The sequence below is a fragment of the Acromyrmex echinatior genome, chromosome 12, assembly GCF_024713525.1.
Source record: "Acromyrmex echinatior isolate Ae372 chromosome 12, ASM2471352v2, whole genome shotgun sequence".
NCBI classification, from domain to species: domain Eukaryota; kingdom Metazoa; phylum Arthropoda; class Insecta; order Hymenoptera; family Formicidae; genus Acromyrmex; species Acromyrmex echinatior.
In genome coordinates this window covers 3,099,288-3,120,190 of record NC_141863.1, presented here as the reverse complement: position 1 = coordinate 3,120,190, position 20,903 = coordinate 3,099,288, and the positions used below count along the sequence as shown (strand labels likewise).

The following is a 20,903-nucleotide window of genomic DNA, read 5'->3' as shown; positions in this document are numbered from 1 at the left end:
GGGTCGCGGTTAAGGTCTTGCCTGCAATGTCAGATTATTTCGGACAGGCATGTAGGTCATTGGAGAGATGCTCTCCGCTTCACTCTCTCTCCCTCTCCTGTTTTCTCTTTCTCTCCATTACGGGAGTGCGTCTGGCCCGGGCCTGCGGTGCATCAAGCGCGGCAGATTGGAGCTGCGCGCAATCGATTCAACGAAGCGGAATCACGAGACTCAGCCCCAGGGCCAAGGGCGAATCTCTTAAAAGACTGATTCACCTGCTTTGCCCAGGCCATGGGCCGAGTATCGACGAAGTTGTTGTTGTAGGTCAAAGCCGAGGACACATCGAGCGCAACGGAAAAGGAGCTAGGAGTCGAAAGTCAATTATGCCGGTCGATTGATATAAACGGTTTAACGATTTGGCCTCGACAAAGCTGCCACCCGACAAGAGAACAATCAATCGAGAGGTGTCGACAGTCAGATTTGAGATTTGCTTTAGCGAGAAATGAGCGTCGCGTCATGATTTTTATTTGAGCGCCAACGTCGTAAATCATTTATTTTTCAAACTTAAATTTCGATAATTAAATCTTTCACATTACTGATATGAAAATGTGTAGATTCTTGGTGATTTACTCGTCGAAATTTTTAATATTAAACATACAGTTTTAATTGCACGTACAATCGCGTAAATACAATTGCGATGTAAATATATAGATGTTAAGAGTCCAGTTAAAAAGAACGCGGTGATCTAAGCGAATGCAGCAGCCAAAATGTCAATCGACACACGGCGAACACGGCGTCGTTTCTGTTTTTTCACGTTTAGACGTGACTGGTGCATTTTGAATCAGAATTTCAATTTTTTTTCCTTTTTCTTTGCGCCACACAATGCGTCGGCTGGGAAAAAGATTGGGAGAAGCAAGTGCGCGACAAAAAGATACTCGTCACGATGTATTTGGTGGTCGACATTTGTCTTACCCAAACGAGGTCGTTTCCTTGTCAATGTGAATAATTTTTAGCGCTTCGATAAACAACGCCTACGTAAGAACTCGAGTTTTTCTCGCGCGTTTTTCCTCCTTCGCATCAATTATGCGGCACAAAAATGTCATTTTCGTTACACATGCATGACATTAGTCCGGATTCATTGAAAAGCTAACAATTGTTCTTTACCAAATAATAATTCATAAAATAAAATAAATTATTATCAATTTCCCCCATACTGACTTATTATTTATGTATTAATATATTAATCGTTTTACACGAAATAAATTCGTAATTTTCCTCAATTAATGCGATAATATGAATATTATCGCGATGTTACAATTTATCAGATTAGAGCCATATTAAATATGTATTTATTCTCGACGTGTAATTTACTTTTTTCCCTTTCGCTTTGCATAAATCGATGAAAACACCTGAATGGGCGCGTGAAATTCAGAAATTGACGTGCTACGGAACGTAGGAAACTCGCAACTCTGGTTACCAATAAATTGCGCAATAAAATTGTCCATGTACAATATGTACGAATAGTCTGATTAATTGCGATAATGTATAGGTAATAAATCATTATGTACCATTTTCTTCTTTTCTATTAATTCTAAGTAAAAAAAAATGTGGTCATAGTAATCGGAACGTATTACATAAATATTAAAGAAAAAAATAAAAAATATAATAATGAATAATCTTGTGATATAAAATACAAAAACTTTTCTTATAAATCATATCTGTTCATACTTGCAAAAAAACAAATGACATTATTCAATTAAGCGTATATTTAAAAATAATGTCAAATTATATCAAATAAGAAAATTTAATTTATACAATTTTAATTTTATTTAATTTTTAAGTTTATTTAATTTTCAGTAAAAAAATTTGTATTATAATAATTAAATTTAAATATATTTATATAGACTGTAAAATAAGATTTTTAACTTTTTAAAGATACAATGAAATAGAAATTTTATCTTTCAAAATGCATTAAATCATGAACTAATAACATACGTGTTTGTGATACGTAGTGACTCCTCCATTTCAGAATTCAACTATTATAAGATCACATCATGTCGCTTAATTGCCATCATAAATTCGAAAGACATTGGATATCCCACACTTTTATAAATATATAACGACGCATTAAGTTCAATAACTTTGCAAAATAAGATTAAATGCAGGCTTTGTCTCAGAAATTTAAACCCTTCCACATTTTTGCAAGAAAAGTTAAAGTATATAATACGAATAATTAATAAATATAACTAAAAACAATGTCAAATTATTCTGAACACAAAAAATCCGATTTATATTATATCTATTTAATATTTAATATTTTCAATACAATAAAGTTTATGTTAGAAAAATAGTGAAATATATATTGTTGTTAAATAAAATAAAGATGTTAAATAAGTTATTTTAAAGCTTTAAGTAAATATTTAAGTTGATTTTTAATAATCAATATATTACAAGACTAAAATTTATTAAAAATAATTATGTTTACTATTGTTTGAAATATTATATTTCTCTGACCAATTTTAGATGACAGTGTTCCTTAAAAAAATTTAATTTTATATTAACTTCGGGAAAAAAAAAGTTCTTTCATGCAAAACAGAATTAATATCACACGATATCGATTATTTAATAATTTATCGAATTAATTCTTCAAAATTTTGAATGATGTGTCAAGGAGAAGCAAGTACATCCTCATTCACTCACGCGAACGGTTCACGACGACAGGAGAGCATAAAGGCGTCCAGGACGGAAATACAATCCCTGGAAACTCCATCTCGTGCCCGAGCTATGAGCGTGGAATACGCGAAGTAACCAACAACCAACTAGTAACCCAGACTTTAGTATTCCCGCGGTGTCGTCTCGTACGAGACTTCCTCATTCCAGAGTTGAGCTATTATAAAGCTTTCCTCCCTCTTCCACCGTCCCTTCGCTTCTCTCCTCCTCGCCATCGTCGTCGCCACCGTATACAAGTCCAATCGTATTACTTCACCAATGGTTACGTTCTTCGCTCGTTTATTCCGTATATACTTCCTATCATATTCGTTCACAAATTTCTGTTTACCCTGTCTGTCCTCTTTCCCTCTTTTATTTCTCCATCATTTTTCATCGAGGTATAATATTGTGGATTCTCAGACATCGCAAAAAAATTCGTTATCACGTCTAAACGATCACGATATTATTCAGGTGCTTCTAAATCTGAATGCAGAGGAGCGATCGTGAAAAAGAAAAAATTATAAGAGTGCTGCCAAGAGTTATGTAAAAATGCATGAAAACGTGCCGGACAATGTTAATCGATTTTTTCCAGAATGCACTTTTGCATTGAAGCGCATCCTGGAAAGGTTTTAAACAAGAGTCCATTACACATAGAGTGTCATAAAAGTGACACATTTAGAAATATACTCAAAAAAGAAGTGTTTAATTTTAAGATATTAAGATGTTTTATTCTTGTCTCTATTTTTTTAAACGGTTAAAAAAAGTTTTAGTTTTAAACTTTTAAAGTTTTAGTTTTAAACTTTTTCAATAAACAAAACACTATGTACTGTTTGGATTTAAAACACAAAATATTTAAAATTGAAATTTCTTTTATTATTAAACGTTTGTTTACAAAGATATTTGAAAATGTAAACATTTTAAACGCTGCATTTTTTTATAATGTGTCTTGTATCAAACTTAAAATTCTTCATAGCGAATACATCGTGTTTCTCGTTACTAATTTTTAATTTGTCAATATTCTAATTAATTTGATCGAAATTAATGTTTAATGTAAGATTGGCAAAAATCTAATCATACAATTTTTCAAATTATTTTAAATTATTTTGTATTATTTATTAGAAATTGAATTAGATAGAATAAGGTAATGTACAAATTAATACATTTACTTAAACACGTTTGAAAACAACTTAGATGTAAACTCCGACATTGAAAGCATTTGCTTGGCAAGTTATTTGTGCAAATTTTAGAAGGGCAGGCAAGCCGAAAAGGTATCGCCTTTCAACTCTGTCAGACAAAAATTAGTATCCGACGAAGAAATCTGTTACAACAAAATGATGCACAGCGTGTGTGGTCGAAGGACAAAAGGCCAATATTTCTCAGATTCAACATATAGGTATTACACTTTGCCATCTATAGAAAATACGCATCGACAGAAAATACGCATCGAGTATTTGCATAATGAGATTCGTAAAACTAATATTTTAATATATCACATTTCAATATATCACATTTAACAACATCATATATATATGCAGATAATATCGAAAGAAAAATTAATATAGTCCAACATAATTTTGATTTGCAATATTATATCGACAGTAAAGCATATTCATATAAATTAAATGTATGTTAATATATAATTGGAAAATAATTTTATTATTCAAATCTTCATTATTATTTCTTTGTTGCGATTATTTTAAAGACTTATGCCCTTTTCCACCAATTTAATCTTTAAAACTTTTAATCTTTAGAAAAAGACGGAGAGTAAGTTGAACCGAAATTAAAGTTAATCTACATTGGTGGAAACAGGCATTAGAAGTGATCTCTAATCTAATAGAAGAATAATCTAATATAAAAATTCCACGATATTCTCTTCGATAAGGAAACAAAAAGACATAAAAGATAATATCCGCGGCTTATGCAACCGCATTGACGGTGAGAAGTAAAAATCACCGGGACGTTGTTTTCAACCGAAAGTAATTTCTACGCCGACCACGCTTCCTTTCCCTCGTCACGCGTCTCTGAGGAAACTAAACTTGGCGCGATATCGATCGTTAAGTTACAAGAGGATCGAGAATTACATCAGGAGAAATCGGATGCTTCGCGCAAAGCCGAAATTAAAGGCGAATCGTGTGCATTTTACGTAATCCGAAAGTTAAGAGAATAATCTTCAAAAAAAGAATTTTTCGAGAGGAACAAATTTCCTGTAGATGGATGGCATTTTGTTAATTTCCAAATCGTCATTGGAAAAAGAATCATTTCTATTTCTAATACTATAGTAATCTGTGATACCCGCGGAACAACGTATATAAATCTTTCCGCTAATGGAAAAAGCATTGAGCTCTTAATCTATCTAATGCACTATCTCCATCACATACGGTAGAGTCACTGAATAAATATTTCGTCGGAATAGGTATTCGAATAGTTACGCACTAACGAATTCAGCCGTTAATTTACCGTGTTGATTTATTTTACTGCGCGCAAGTGTGATCGGCGCGAACGAGGTGCTTGATAAATGATGCGAATGATCGTCGGTGAAAGCAAGATATCAATTTAATCGTGCGAGAAAACAGCGAATGTAACATTATCGACGAATTACATTTATGCTTACATATATGGTAAGTATCACGTTGCAATATCGATGCCCATTATTACGTAATTTTATCAATGAATCAGTAATTAAAAATGTTGCTGAATAACTCCATCTTTTCTTTTTTCCATATAAAATTAAGTTTCTTGGTAATATTCTTAAATTTAAATTATCTATCTTTCAATACCTATCCTATATAACGAGTTTTTTTTTTGTGTACTTTCTCATCACAAGACATATCTCTCATTAAAAGACGTCTGATTCTACGTCGAATTTTCATAAGACTCACAAAACTTATTGCGCGAAACACACCACAAAGATGTACGTATATTACAAGATATTAAGCGGCAGATTTCTGCTGCACAACGCAAAAACAGTGCCACTTAATCTGTTTGATGCACCATTTAAATTATCATTTCATCTCATTCGAGCTACTGCTCGAAACTCGTCAATTAATTTTCTTGCCTACTCAATATTAATGTACATTTAATTAACTGCAATTTGTTACTTCTCTTGCTCAGAGCAGTGTAACTTGTCTGACGTGACACGGATGATCCTTCTCTTTGGAGTAGTGGGTTTACACAGATCTTGCCATTTTCAAACATATGCTTGTGTCATTTTCGGAATAGCACGTAACAAATTAAAATAAGTACATTATAAAAATTTAAAAACTGTGCAATAAAATCGTTAGCTTTCAATTGCATGATTGAATAATAACAATAAACTATATTAAATTACGAATCTATAGATACAACTATTCCTACAAATATTTTATGCCAAGTGTAATATACTGGACTTTAAGACAGAAATTTTTACTGATGATGACTCTCATTATTTTTTAAGATATATGTACAATATATGCAGATTTTAAAAGAAATAGTAAAACGTGAATAAATTAATAGAAATTAATTACTATTTCTCGCTATCTATATAATCAGAAATTTTTAACATATTTCACAAACCGCATTTAATGGAAAATTTGACATTGGGTATAGTTATAGTTAGAGTTTAATAGATTTGATTTTTATTTAGAAAGGGAGATTATTTTCATAATTTCTTAAAACAAAATTCGTTTCTTACTTCTTCTCGTGCCAGCACCCACGACATTTCGCGTTACATAAGATACGCATTAAAGCAGCTTCCTCTTGGCATCACGAAACAGATTTCTCCGATCGGGGCGTAACTTCAATGATCGATATCACGCCAAGTTCAGTTTCCGTTTCAGTTCGAGTGACGTGATGAGAAAAAGGAAGCAGTAGGCTCGAAGTTATTTAAGGCAGAATGCCACGATCGAAGAAATTGCTTTAGAAACTTGTCTCACCTGATGCATACGACGAAATAGCAGATTTCAACAAAGATGTTAAACTCTCATAAAACTCTGCCATAACTTCCATAAAAAGAGAGAGACTGAATTAATGGAAAAATCGTAATACGTAACATTTAACAAATGTTACATAATCCTGTTAATTTTATTCTAAAAATTCAAAAAATTTAAAAATTTTTAAATGAGAAATATTTTTCGAGATTGATATTCATTCAATGAATCTTTACGGTATTGCATGCTCATATTTACTACACCCATCAGAATCACTTGGATATACATGGGCAGAAAAATTTTATTTTGTAACACGTCGAGAAAATTCCAGTATCCATGGTAAATCGCGAGAATTTTGCAGACAGACATTTCAGATTGTCGGTACCGAGATGCGCAGTAAAATTTCAAGCTCGAAGCTACACAAACGGTCAGTCGCTCAGTCGCGATACACAAAGTAAAAATCGGGGATTGCATGGGTAATGGGGTTCTCTCGCTTCTGCCACCAACCCTTTCCCGCCGTAGTCTTTCCCTTTTGTAAGGGAACAAGTAGATGCTCTCGTTAACAAGGGAAGTAAAAATTGAGTTACGAATCTGATACCACGCGTATGAACTCATGTCCTAGGAATACCATTACAGAAAAATGGAAAGGACAAAAATTTAAACAGCACTGAATACAATCGCAATTAAATTAAAAGTGATAATTAATCATTTAAAAGTGATAATGAATAAAATCAAATTGTCTCTTTTTCGCCCCACCCTTCTTTCCCTCTTTTTCTTTTTCTTTCTCTCTCACGAACACATAAAAAAAAAACAAAAAATATTCAGAATAGAAGAAAAGCAATAAATTATTCCTCGTCCACCAGCATATCGCGGTAGACGACCGTGAAATCTACGACGAAACGGAACCAGGTTATCGAAAAGCGAACGCCAACATTATTCTTTCCGCCCCTCCTGTCCCTCTAGTATATCGCAGTTGCCTCGCATTTCTCCGCGCGCATCGCTCGCGTGTGGGAAGATGACAATGCACCGGTGGCCTCGCGCCCGATACGCCTTATGTATGGTTACGCTCTCCGGGGGAATTCTACTGCACGCGTCGCCAATCGTTCGACATCGAATCGCGTAACTATTCTCGTTGATATTCTACGATTGTCCCTAGTACATGACCAATTGCCGTTTCTTTTTCTCCTTATCTATTTATTTTCTATCAAGAAAAACGATCGTAAGAGCGGGAGAACTTTCTACCGTATTGTCGACACCTACCTATCTAGACACATACATACGAGAGAGGCGCTGTTTCATTATCTCGCGTTGCGTCAAGTGACATCATTAATTTTTCCATGCTAGACAACTCGTCTGACAAGTCACCGAAGTGAGAATACTTTGTCGATAAATCTCGATATTTCCCGGATTGCCATTAAGCAAACAGAATTGGCATAAGTCAATTAGAAATTTATATATGCGTACTATAATAAAAATACTAAGAAATGTATATGTGTACTGTATGTATGTATAGTTAAAAAAATACGGTTATAATAATGACTTAAAAATTGCATTTTTTTTTAATTTTGTTCATTACATGTTTAAATTTTAATATATCGATAATATGATAACTAAATTATGTGGATATTGTAAATGTATCTAAAGTTGTAAAATCGATATATGACAGGTAAATAATATTTAATCAAAAAATCTTTTCAATCAAAGAATTTTTTGTTAAAAAACTTATCAATTGCGAAATGCTCTCTCTCTCTCTCTCTCTATATATATATATATATATATATTAATGTATAACTATTAGAGCTGTAGTTAATGTAAATAGCTATATATATATTAATTTATAGCAATTTATTGAAAATTATCAGGCTTATTATCGTTAACTTTTCTAAGTACTGCAATTACGATCACTATGTACGAGTAGTTTAAAGAGAAGAAAAAAGTCTATACACATCGTTATTGTGTGCACTTAGGCATACCATATTGTTATTCCTACTACGCTCCTGGCAAATGCTCAGTTTTTTTATTGGACGCAACATTAGAAATGCTTGATGTTACGATAGATTGATTTGCTGCATAATACCATATTCCTATTTTCAACATCACATTCATCGATTAATCGCAGAATTATTAATAAAAACTATACGATTATTTCATTTATAAATAACTTTATATTTGAGTATCTTATTTAAATCTCTTGTATTTCATACTTTATTTAAAACAAATTTTGATTTTAAAAAACGCTGCTCAAAAAGGTTCTTTCTCAATAGTTTTTTATTTTAAAAAATTTTATTACAAATCCATAAATGAATTTGATGTAAAATTTTCTTATTAATCCGAACTGTGTTTTAATTTACTTTTTATTTAAACCGAATCGAAATACAAAAAGAAAAAAACTTGCATTAGATTTATTCAATTTTAACCAATCATATATAATAAATTATCTAAACGATATTAATATATCTTTTATAATGTTCTTTTGTATTCTTAATTGTAAATGTTATCTTATTATAATTATCTGAAAATTTTATTTGTGAATAAAGTGTAGAATAGAAATAAAACTAGGAAAACATTTAACAGATACATAGTAGATCAATAATAAATAAATTTACTTAATAAAACACGTACCAATGATTTTTATTTACATTTTTCTAACACACATCAATTTTAATTCAATATTTCAAGAGAAATTTCATCCAATTTAATTTTATTTCAAATCGCTATTTTTATTGATATGACATTATGAATATCAAATTGATTCTCAAAGCACATTTATTAATCACGTTTCAAGACTGGTTTGACTCGAGTTTCTCAGCAGAAACGTGACTATAAATACAGGTTTAAGTGGAAAATGAATGGTTGCTTACTTGTGTTCGTAAGGTTAAACGAGTGCAAGTTCTTCATGTAACAATGTTAACAATCAAAGAAAACTCGCGCGTATAGTAAAACATGTTTACCTACAATTAACGATGCATATAATCGATTGCATTAATGATATCCGGCGTGTTCGCATTTATAAGAGGATTACTTTGTATTACGCGATTCACTAACTTCTTTCGTTCACTGCAAGCAATGAAACTATATATAAAATAAATTAAAAATTATATATAAATAATATATACTATATATATATATATACATTTCTTTTTTATGAACGTTCGATTGTGTTAAAAAAATATTTTAATAATTATTAATATGTTAAATAAAAAATCACGAAAATGTATATTCGAAAAAAAAATTATATATTTTAATCGGAATTATCAATTACATGATCATACTCATAGGAACTTCCGCACATTTGCGAAACCGAAATACATAATCCGTTCATGTAAATTATCATTATGACGTAATGCATTTCGTACTATTATAGCAATACTATGAAAAAAGATTGAATAAAAACAGTTATTTATAGTAAACCAAGCTAAACATCAATGTCAATTTCTCTCACACAATAAGCTACTTCTGATATCAGCGAAACTAGTCTACTATCTTTATAAGATCTAATAAGACCTCCAAAAATTTTTACGAAATGTGAAATAAATATCCAAATAAGTGGAGAATCTTAGCAAGAGTACACACTCAAGGAGAGTAAAGAAGCCGCATAAGAAATCCATTGACTCGCGCGAGACATTCGCATAGTGGCGGCATTATGTCGCTAGCTGGGATTTCTTACTCGTTACGCGCTCGATTGTGTAACGATCCATACAATCGTCAAGCCAGACTGCCGACGTGCCGTGGAAAATATCGTGGAAACACCTGCGAAGGAAGATGCCTTCTCCTGCTCGCGAGATTGAAAGAGAATTTATGTGCTTCATATCAATGAATCATCTCTGTTGAACTAATTTATTATATTTCGCAACATTAAAAGAATGTGCTGATTTAAACTTATAATAAAGTTATTACTTTTTTTATTCTTTTTATTTAATATTATAGTCGTAGAGAAATAAACTATTATTGATAAGATAAGCTGGTCTTCTTTTGATCACATAATTTGATGCTTTTATCTATCAACAGTGTTTATGGCAAAAAGCTTCTATCGCAGTTTTCTATGGCGAACAATAATATTTGAAAACTGAAGCTTGTCCTATTTTATTTTAGAAGATTTCTTTCTTCAGATTTCTCTAAACGTTCATTACGAGTCTATACATTATAAAACCAAAGATCAATCATAGTAAGCTTAGAGATGATTTTAATAAAACCAAATTATTTGTTACATAGCTAAACTGCTGGCTGTTTTTGTGGTCTGAACAACAATAAAAAAAATACAACGTACACCCACGAATCCATAGACTAAACTGAAACTGTTACCGCGAACTGCATTTCGTTAATGGTGATAATTTGGGCACAGATCCGTGTTGCGTTGTGCGCAGGTGAGACAGACTCGATTGAAGGAACTGGCCGTTCCTTGCAAATTACACGTTTCGACGCATACTCGTGCGGTTTCAAAGCTTCGGGGATGCATTTTGTTACGTGACTTTGTTACTTTGTGGCGTGACGACAACCGACTGCGTGCTACCAGTCGTTCGAGGGAGAAAAAACGCTGAGAGGACACTAAAGCTATTTTCGTAGAATTCTGTAGGTTCTCGACACACACAACGCGGCGCCTTGTTCGATTCTTGCCGCGGCTTTTGTGCCCGATTCCTAAGCAATGATCGCTGCATCCTTTGAAAGCGCCCTATGATTTACCGCGTGCAAAACTCTGTGAAAATAATGCTAATTTTACGAAAACGTAAAGGGAACCCTTCGTGCTCGAATAAGTTTTTAACAGTTAATAAAAGAAAGTGTTAATGCTGAAAAAATGCTGAAATCGATTTATAAATCGAAATTCAATACATTTTATAGAACGTAGACAAATTTTTGTGTATGTATGTACAATTTTAAGTAGAAGACTAAAAAGATAGTGCTAAAATAGAATATTAGATAAATAAAATATATGTAATCAGATGTTGTATAAACGCATACAATTTTACTACTACTTAATAATCATCTACAAAATAATGTATAGTCTTTTATAGTTTATTAATTATAATTATAGTCTCATTTAATTTCAATATAAGTTTTCGCTTAATTGAATATTGGTTTTTGTAATGTCACTTTTCATATTATTACAATTATATTAGTTATTACATCTATATGTGTGCTTGATCTATTAAATTCACTATTTATTATTTAACTCTTTATCTTAAAACTGGATTTTATCATTCATTCAGTTTTCTTACGAGAAAAATATAAAAACCAATCTTTTAGTTATTAGATTATTAATATTCTATTTTATATGATATAAAAAACGTTTATTATTAGGTGTTGGAATTAATTCGTAGCGTTTTTAAATGAAAGAATGTTATTTATTTCACATGAGCATTAAAAAATACATTAATGAAAGTACTTCCCATCACTTGTAAAACGCTACGAATTAATTCCAACACCTAATACTATTGTTGAAATACGGACGTCGTTTTCTATTTCTTATATTATTGCATTTTTTTAATTTAACAAAAATCTGAAATGTAATATCGATATTTTATTTGCAGCTCGCGATACTTTTTCAACCCTGTATCGATATTTTATTTGCAGCTCGCGATACTTTTTCAACCCAGGATATTATATTTCAGATTTTCATTAAATCGAAAAAATGCAAGAAATGTAAGAAATGGAAAACAGTAATTTTATATAGTAATTTTACAATAAATGTTTTTATATCATATAAAATAGAATATTAATAATCTAAAAATCAAAAGATTGGTTATTTTATTTTTCTCGTAAGAAAACTGAATGAATGGTAGAATTCAATTTTAAGGTAAAGACTTCTTTATCTTAAAAAGGGAAAATTTAATAATTTAAATACAAATGCATTTAAATACAAATTACTAAATTTTCCCTTTTCACCTTCTTAACTTTTTATTTTTATATAATTTTTCGCACCGTTCTTTATCTTCTCTAATTCTTCTGGAGTTTAACATAGATTTTACTATTATTACGTCTCGATGTGCTCGCTTTATTAAAATGAAGACGTCAGTTGCGAATCGCCATATAGTATAGTGACGTATATAGGTACTTACTTATATTTAAGTACTCTGTATTACCTGGTGGAACAGGTAATTCGCGGGATCGAGTCTCTCTAATATCGGCATGAATCTCGGCTATACTGGAATCGACCGAAGTAGGTCGTCATTCTGCTCCCTCTATTATTGTGGGTACCTGCGTCACATGGCCCAGTTTCTATCGCTCGTCTTTATCGCCATCGCCACGAATGAACACGGGGTCTCTCTTTTTACGGACACTCCTCGCCAGGATGAAAAGAGCGTTGCACCGTTTCTTCACTCTTTCTTATAACGATAGAAATCGATAAAGAAAAAAGCTCTTCTCGGCTATGCACATCGTTTTTAAGATACGTGCGACAGCATTTTAACTGTGAGAAAATGAAGTCGCGTGCCACTTGATTCGCTCGATTTTTACAATAATAAATACTCCCCGTAAGAAGACACGCTGTCAATGTTTTGATTTAATTATCCATAAGATTCAATAAATTCAATGCATGTACATAAAATAATAGACATAATTATTAAAGAGAAATTCATTTTCATTAATCAATTATTAGATACCATACAAATTAAAATTACAGACAACATGCATCTACTTAGTCATCTATGCATTTTTTACTGCATGCTATGTACTTTCTTCATACTGTGAAGCCTTTATTGCTCAAAAGCACAAAAGCGACAGGCGTTAAAAGCTAATTATTTTAATTAAATTCGAAATCCTTTTTTATTAACCACTCACACGTATGCGACTGATCCGTTAATATTTATTAGGGCCGTTAATAGGCAATAATAGAGCTGCCATACTGGTCTATATACATATCTCATGTAGGATACATGTACATATATGCTCTGTATCTATGCTCATGGCAGCTGACAGTAACAAATCTTCGCTGAATTAACTGAATTACAGGAGTGTTAGCAGAGGGACTGAATTAAGCTTCTTGACATCAGGAAGTACGTGAAAGCTGCTATTCAAGTCTACAGAAGCAACAGATCTGCTTATCGCCAATATTCAAAGTAACTCATAGCATCGCTATTACTAATCCTGTGTGTAAAATTCTTTGTGTACTGTTTCCTCTCTAATTCCTTCTAAGAAAATGAAATATAATCACGATATTTACGCTTCCCTCTAGGAAGAATAAGGAACGCTTCAAGATGTCGATGACCAACGATGAAGATGGAGCGGCGCCAAAAACCGCGGATGCAACCCGAGAAGAACCGCGAGTGAATGACAAATAAATCAAGCGTATAATTGAAATTCAATTCGCACAGTGGCACAGATACACTGCATTAGGATTCTGCTAGCACAAGCTTTGTATTATATGTACACACGTATAAGGAACAAGTACATATGGGTGCACAAAGTGCAAACTCGGACTCGCAAGAAAATCGTGTTTTAAATATTTTTTAAAAATTAACTGAAATTAACAGAAATAATATTGCAGAAGAATTACCTCCATTAAAATATAATCGAAATAATTTGACTCAATAAATTTAAAATTAAAATATATCTCCATTAATTTAAAACGAAGAAAAGAATATTTCAACAGAGATATTTGATTAGATAACCATATATATTTTTTAATTTGTCCTATTTTAAATATTAAACTAGTTTTATATAAAAATAAAAATAAAATTTGATAACACGGAGTATATGCGGTCAACTTCAATCGTTTATCTGGAAAACTATCGCGCTGAAAACTTATCTCGTTTTACATCAGAATTTTTTATAGCGATTAATCTTCAAAATACGCTATTGCGATCAGAAATTGTATATTACGAGTGCCTCGGAATGAAAACGAATCACACTGTTTCGACAGCGGAAAGTGTAGGTATGCGCTAATAAACGCGACGAATGAATTCGCGAGTAGGTGTAAGAAATTTACGATGCGAGTGCCGTGATCGTAAATTACAATAAGCACCTGGTATTATGAAGCACTTTACAATATAATGCGACGATGTGAGTACGGAAGTTACAGAAACGAAAGCAGCGATACTAAGACGATTCCAACTTAATTAGATGCATTAAGATCGCCCATTTCAGATACTCGCTTTATTATACCTGGCACCGCTTTGATTGGTATCAGTAGTCCGCTTTCTTAGCAGCGCATTAGTTTTCTATCGAGACAATTGAGACGAAGAAATGTCTTATTTATATAAATGTAATCGTAAATAATGATATCTTGATTACAGAACATCATTTATTCACGTACGATATCGTACCGAAAAGCAGTAGTGTATAAATGTTCCAAAAAAGGACATTAATTTTGGAAATTAATATTTTTTATATATTAAATTTTTCTTAAAAATTTCTTTATATCTATTCAATTTAAAATTAGATATAACACTCTATTTTCAATTGGGTTTTTAATTACATGTTATGTATAATTAGCAATTAATTAACATTGTTGATATTAAATAATATTCAATAAATATTTAAAAGACCATTTAAAAGATATCAAATCCACGGATTCATTACTTTCGATATTTTATTAACCTTTATAGCATCGATTGATCAAAAGAAATGTCTACAATTTTTCGTGCATTTTCATGCGACAGCAATATATGTATCACAGGAACTTTAAAAAAATTTCTCGATAATTGCTTTTATCCTGACTTTTTCCTTGCCTCTTGAAGAAATGTACCAAATTTCACTATGAGAGTGTCCTGAAGCCAAAATAGAAAAGCGCGAGGAACCCGATTCGAAGAGAAACGCCGCGTAAACCCCCAGATGAGGGGATGTCGTCGCGCAGAGAGACGAGGGGTTGGAGTAGAACGGAAGGGGTAGAGAACCGCTGGAATCTAGAAGGTTAACAAAATCAATACCGAGATGGGTGGCACAGCAGCGAGGCAGAGAGAGAGAGAGAGAGAGAGAGAGAGAGAGAGAGAGAGAGAGAGAGAGAGAAAGATAGAGAGGAGAGGAGAGGAGAGAGCTCGCGGTGGTAGGGCCGCTCGCGCCGGGGGGCTAGGTCGGCCACCGACCTTTATCCAGGCCAACTGCATCATCCCCATTCCCACACGCGCACGCATCACGCGGCTTTAGGGGAAGAGGTGGCGAAGGGGAGAGGTCGTCTATTTTCACGGCGCGGCGGGCCGTTTTCGTTGGATGAAAACAATCCTGGCGTACGTGCGTAACCAGATGCTCAACGGGAATAGATCCATATCCTGTACTCAGACTTGTAATAAGCGTGTCTGGGATCGAAACAAAAATTATTCGTATATAGCAAGAAAATTATTCTAAGAAATTGATGGAATTTTGGGTAAGAGAAAACACAAACGACTCGTTTATTACCGAATCAAAGATTAATAATAATTTCTAAGTTACTTTGGAAATATATTGCTATCGAATATATTAGATAAATTTAATTAAAATCCGAATAGATTACGATTAATTTTTCTTTAAGATTTTTTGTAACTCTATGTCAAAGTAAGTTCATGTAATAATTTATGATATGAATTTCTATTTAGTAATTATATTAAATATTTAAAGAAGTCAAATTATATATTTTTAAAATGTTCATAAAATTTTCAAAATAATTGATTACACAACTAACCAATTAAAATAGAAATATAATATTTGTCAAAATTAATTCAAACTACAAAAGGAAGTTAAAAAAAGAGATGGAGAAAAATACAATACATGATATGCGTATGTGTCATTCTATTTTCTATTTTTTAAGAAATAATAGTTTATTATAAGAATATCCTAAAAAGACGCTTATAAAATACTTCCTCATTCAGTGTTTTAACTACTGGCATTATTTTTTACGAAAGATTGGTACATTTAATATGACTTTACAATGACACACAATGAGAAATGGCATTGAGTTTCGATCTTCATGGTAATTTTATCTCTGATTTCCTTCATGTCAATACAAATTTCAGTATCATTGACACGTGACAACTTTAACACATTTCCGCATTCGAAATAAGTATATATGATCATCGATGAAAAAGTAAAACCTATTAATCGCATCACTTACGTGATTGAAATATGTTTCCCAGAATAAAATCAGGTCATACAGAGATCGGGTATTGCTCCATTACAATCGTCAAATATCAGCGACGATGTAGAATCGAAGAGTGGTGGAATTTAAAGGAAAAACCAGCATAATATATATTACGAGCAAAGTACATATTTCAAGAGAGCTACCAGCGTAATCTATAGTGCAATCAGCCGCCGTAAAGTTCGTACATCACAAATCCGAACAATTAGCCTAGTTACTACACGAAGGGAAAACGCCCAACGGAATGACGTATCTGCATCGTAAATCGCGATATAGTGAGAACACGAACGTCACTTTTGGGCTTTACAGCTCGCTTATCATACTATCTAGGATGGTTTCCATCACGCAAGCATTTACAAAAAAAAGAGCCAATGACTGTCACGTCAAATCTCTGAAAATGACGATTGTGGAGAAATGCGTAATGTCGTATGTGGTTGATAGCGTGCCAAGCGCATATTTTCATTAATTTCAATCCATCGATTTATTAATTAAAGATAATTTAAAAAATTTTTTCTGCATTTACAAATAATTAAATAATTTGTTATTATTATAGTTTACCTAGATTAAGTTAAAATTTTTAAGAATTTAAGTGAATTACACTGTTAATTCTTGATTGAAATCAGGCAGGTAATTTTCTTAACATAAATCGATAATTTTATTCTAAATTATCTATATGCTTTTATGCATTTCGTAATTGTAAAAATATGTCAATTACAATCATTATATTATTAAATAGTAATTAAATTATAATTGTTCAAAAAATCAACTCTGAATTTTATTTTAATAAAAAAAGACTCCAATATATTTATATAGCAAGTATTTGCTAGTATTAGCAAATTAAATAAAGTTTTTGCATAATCTGCATGCAACTTATCTCACAATTTAGATTAGCTTATAACGTAAGACGATATAAGCTTTGATCGAGTCGATAATTTTGTAGCGTGTGCTACTTCTGGATGCAATCTATTTTGCGGATCATGCAAGTACTCGTAACGTCGGAATCGCCCATAGATTAACGCACCTGTCATGCATAAATATTCGCGGATAGACCGAAGTACGTTCGCCGATTCGCGTCCTCTTCGCGGAAGAAGAGAACACAAACTAGAAGTTGGCACATCCCGCGATCACGAGTTCCGGTAAGCATCACTGCTGATCACTGCTGACAGTTCAGGGAACCAAATTGGAATATGTACGAAATGTGTTCTAAAAATTATACTTTGTTTTTCATTATGAAAAATTACAAGTTTATTTATTTCTTTCTAAACTTTAACTGAATTCTTACGGTAGGATTAAATTTTACTCATTATATACATATAATATATCACAAAAATTGCATAAAATGGCATCTTAAAATAGTATTAACATATTGATAATAATATAATCAATTATATATTATCAAATTAGGACTAAGTAACTATTATGAATTATTATCCACGGCGACATCTTACTGCGTAAAATTTCTTTGTAAATATTATAGACAGACAGTATAAAAGATTACAAGATTATAATTCTCATTAATTAAAATGATCCTATCAAAGTAATACGTATAATTGATTTCTGATTTCAACATAAGTTTCCTGATATCCATGATAATTTCAAGTCTACCTACTCAATGCCTATACAAATACACAATATTACATGGTCACACCGAATTTTTCTTAACGCGGCTCTTGCAATCGATGCATCTTGTGCTGCCTCTTCTCTATGAAAGTAGAAGTGCAAGCGAAGAAACTTGATGTTCAAGATTGCAATTAGTTCTTGTCATATATACATATGTATAGAATTTAAAACCTGTTATTATATCGTGAGAGCCATAGGATGTAGAAAACTCAATGTGCAACGACGTGTGGTTTATCTTTCGCGACATATTATCATCAAACCAGATTAATTTTCTTTCAATTTTTCCGAATAAACCTTTTGAAGAATAAATAGATTACTACACAATCAAAAAATACTTATTTAAGTCGTCTCGAAAATGTTCTGCTAGCCGATGATCTAAAAATTAATTAGTAGAAATAAATTTCCTCTGATAATTGCTATACTAGATTATAGGGTGGTCTGTCAAAATACAAGATAACAAAAATGAATGTCATAAAACAGTGAAATTATGAGATAGGATGACGTCAAAAGAGACGCGTTGAATGGATACGATTAATTAAATCGTCCCAATTAACGTACTCGACGCTGGCAAGAAAGACTGGCGTCGGACTGAAATAAAATGCAAGGTATTAGCATTTCTCCTCGTCCAAATTAGCATGCTGCACGTAGCGACTAGCTAGACCGCGATTTAGGCCAATGGACAATGACGATGGCGGCAGTCGTCCTTGCCAAGCAATGTCGTCCTGACGGCGAATCGTTTACGCGACCTGCTTTTTTTCCAGGACGTGGAATGAGGCGCTAAATGTACTAAATTTACTCTCTCTCTCTTTCTCTCTTTTTCTCCCCATTATTCCGTCTAAAAATTCACAGATATCGATTCATGCAGTTTCAATATAAAAGACACATTTAGATTGGAACTTTAACTCGCCGAAATTTACCGAGATACATCGGCACGACGAAACATCATGCTCGATCACGACGCAGTCGCGAATTAAATTAAGCATAATTTAAATTCAGGATATCGGGCTTCCCGAATATCGCAAAAAGTTACCGCGCGCATCAGCATAGATTTATGAGCGGTGGGAATGAAAATTCGTGGTACCGAAGAACCTGCCACCAGATATTTGAGGCGAATTTAGGGGGTCTCATTTAAAGTCGGACAACCGATAGCGGACAAATCATTTTAACGAGCGTTTTATTCAAATCCACTCGGTTTTTTCATGATCCGAAATGCCGATCGGATCGCCTCTGTTGTTCAGGTTTGTCCCATATTAAACAAAATATCAAAATACAAGGTATTCTAGTTCCCCGATTTGTCCATTCATAGATTTTTGAAATATTTCAAAGTCAATTTATATACATAACAATTAAATATCGTATCTTTTTACTGTTTTTCAACATTTAGCTTTAAATATCTTTACTTTCAAAACATGATTTTAAATGTATAAGATTTATTGTGTAAATTATATTTATACAACTTTTATAACAATAATTATTCAAAGTAAAAACTCAAATATTCGAGACACTAATGATCTGTAAGAAAAGAGACATCATACACTATATCGTTGTAATACAATTAGAATAGAATTCATAGTCATTCCTTGATGAATAAAGAATTTCTTATTTACACATTTCTTATGTACGTATATACGCATACAAGTGTACAAATAAAAAATTCTTATTCATTAAGAAAAGACTATGAATATCCTAACAGAGTCGATTCGCTTCGCTCGTTCGCTTCTGTTACTTTTAGGAGACTAGAATACCAAAGACCATTTATCTTCATCCACGCTGTCATTTCTTTTCATTTGTTTCATTATCGTGGTACGACAGCCTCGATCGAGACCTGCTCTATTAGCGATATGACGTCGCATGCACATGCAAAGCCCTTATCATGTGACAGCGCCGAGTGCATTGAACCTACGTGAAAATCCCGCATGGAAAGGCAGGCTGAGCTCAAGCTCTCAATTTAATCCTTTCGATTACTTAAAACGATGTCTAAGAATATCAGAATGAACATTTATGAACAGAAATCAAGTATTCCATATAGAGTGCTTTGCATTTCGTCGTTACAATTTTAAAATACATTTCTCAAACGATTTGAAAGATTAGTTAGTGAAATGAGATTTCTTTAAAACTTCTTAATTCAATATACATATATTTCAAAAATTTTGGAAAAAAATTAACCTTTTAATCTTTTAAATTTTCAGCACTACGGATTTTCAAGCATTAGTGAATTTTGAATATTCTATATTTCACATTTTTATGTGTGAAAAATTCACTATTCGTTTAAAGAGAAATTCTATTTTTCTTAATATATAATATAAATATAATATGTTGAAACTACATTCAGAAAGATGAGCGATTACTGGTTAGCCCTGAAGAATAGCGAATCTCGGCCGAGGTCGTATGTCATACACAGGGTGGCATAATAAAAGCATCGATTCACCTGTCGTGAAGTGCTACGATAAAAGGATAACGAGCTTGACGAGACTGAATAGCCGTAGCCTCAGTCGTAGCAAACGCTAGCCTTCGATTCGCCACGCTAATGCTTTCAATTTATCCGATAATGCTCGTGACGCATTTCCAGCGTGAAGAAACGAAATTGCATATAACGAGATACGCGAGCAGAGCTATGCGCCTGTGAACGTTTAATAGCCCGCAATTAA

General features: G+C 32.5%; 1 protein-coding gene across 3 annotated transcripts in view; it reads right to left on the bottom strand.

The window, feature by feature from the left end:
• The window catches only part of Oatp74D (Organic anion transporting polypeptide 74D), a 122,109-nt gene that overhangs the window by 92,941 nt on the left and 8,265 nt on the right, over nt 1-20,903 (bottom strand). The gene's annotated exons all lie outside the window — the stretch shown is intronic.